Source organism: Cyprinodon variegatus, unplaced genomic scaffold (genome assembly GCF_000732505.1).
Source record: "Cyprinodon variegatus isolate N-32 unplaced genomic scaffold, C_variegatus-1.0 Scaffold479, whole genome shotgun sequence".
NCBI lineage: Eukaryota > Metazoa > Chordata > Actinopteri > Cyprinodontiformes > Cyprinodontidae > Cyprinodon > Cyprinodon variegatus.
Window position 1 is genome coordinate 641,155 of NW_015150932.1, and position 1,944 is coordinate 643,098.

Sequence of the window (1,944 nt, forward strand, 5' to 3'; positions counted from 1 at the left end):
TGGATAAAACATGAGAAATAAATCAAACTTTCTCCACTTGTTTCAGTTTTTTTCCAGTACTGTGGGAACCTGAAGCTCGCTGTGTGGGAACCAATAAATCCTCCTGCCGCTGATGTTGGGCTTAGAACCAGAACCGTTTCCCTCAGAGCCCATGATGATGAATAAAAGCAGCGATCAGGTTATGGAGGAGAAAGGAAACCGCTTCCACTCACCGCCGCGCAGTTGGAGATCATCCCGGTCCAAACGGAGCCTCTCTATCCGGTGGCCGTTCCTACCAGCGGACCGAGTCAAGGACAAACTTTGGACGGGGCAGGAAGGCTTCAGCACGGCGACCATCGCTCTCTGGCCATTGCTGCTGTCCGCCGCAGTTGTAGAGTTTCAGCAACCGAGTAACGGCCCGTTCCGCTTTAACGGTGACGTCAGGAAGGACTGAGAACGTCACTGTCCATGGAAGCGAACCGCCTCCTACACCGTCACCATGGCGACGGGAGTAAACATCAGAGAATCCTTTCATTGAAAATATTTGGCCTCGGATGGCTGCCCTGCTTCTTCTGTAGAGGTTTGGTTTATTGGAGAGGGGAGGAATGAAAGCAGCAGCTTCATGGGAAAACAGTTCATTGCAATGAAAAAAAAATTATATATATATATATATATATTCTTTTCTTTTTTATGTATACTTGGCAATAGTATTTTAGAATGAAGTAGGGAAATGTGCAGCTTATTTGTATATATTCATTATGATATGGGAATGATTATGTGCTGCTGTAATAGTTTTTATAAACAAATGTTTCAGTAAATCCTGTAGGCTTTTTTTTTTATTTTTTATTTATAATTATTTTTTAACCTGCTGGCCTCTGGTGACCTCCAACTGAACACACTTTGTTGGTGTTGGAAGAACTGCAGCATCTTGCTGCTAACACTAAATGCCCCTGACTGACTTCCTTCATTCCTTCTTCCCTCCCTCCCTCTGTAAATAGAGGTGAATATGCATGATTTAAATGAATACATTTTGTTCAAGCTTTGTCATAGGACTATTTTTGATTCTGATTATTTATGTGGTATAGGATGCCTCTAGAAAAGGGTGGCTGTTGTCTTATTTGTCAAGAGGAGGCCTGGCTGTAGAGCTGCATGAGTCTAAAGTTTTGTTTTTTCTGGTAGATCAGCAGACAAACTGTTGGAAAGTTGGAGGTGTAACATTGTCAGACATGATTCAATACAACATATTGCAACTAATGCATCACAACTGATGACATCACAAGCAGTGTCTACATCAGCAGAGGGGAAAATGTATCAGACCTCCAAAATAAAATAATAGAGATGAAACTAGATGACACCATCTGTGGTTCACAGGCATGGCCAATCCTCCTCCTCAGCTTTTACCAGCCTTCTTTGAATCTGTTTGCTCATATGGTCAGAAAGACGCTGGAGTTTTAAAGAAAAAATATTACTTACTATTACTACTATCCTCGATACTCTACCTTAGTGGTTACTGTGGCTTTGAGTTTATCTAACAGAAGAAACGATATCTTGAATTTCTTCCTTTTCTCCTTTCCTTGCTGCTGCTGTGTCCCTAATGCCTCCTTTACAACAAATTTGGGACCTAGGGATGTAGTTATGGGGTTATATTATTTAAGATAATAATCACCTGCGCCTGGTTTAAAAAAACAACAACAATGAATTGGTATGGAAAATCATCACAATGGAACCAAAATACTACTTTTAAGGCTAGGCTTAAAACTTTCCTTTTTGATAAAGCTTCTAGTTAGAGTGGCTCAGGTTATCCTGATCTATCTCTATAGTTCTGCTGCTATAGGCTTAGACTGCTGGAGGACATAGGGACCCCTTTTTCATCATTCTGCTTCATTCTATCTCTATGCCATCCTGTCCTCCTCTGCATCTGACTCCGTCGTCTCCCACTGACTGATGTCTGCCTTCAGCACCATG

At 41.7% G+C, this 1,944-nt stretch overlaps 1 protein-coding gene across 1 annotated transcript in view; it reads right to left on the reverse strand.

Moving 5' to 3' along the window:
• Window positions 1–409, reverse strand: part of LOC107094339 (ubiquitin carboxyl-terminal hydrolase 2-like) — a 49,178-nt gene extending 48,769 nt beyond the window's left edge. The window contains exon 1 of the mRNA XM_015389894.1: window positions 213–409. The gene's annotated coding sequence lies outside the window, so the exon portion shown is untranslated. The remainder of the gene's footprint in view (window positions 1–212) is intronic.
• Window positions 410–1,944: the final 1,535 nt, after the last annotated feature.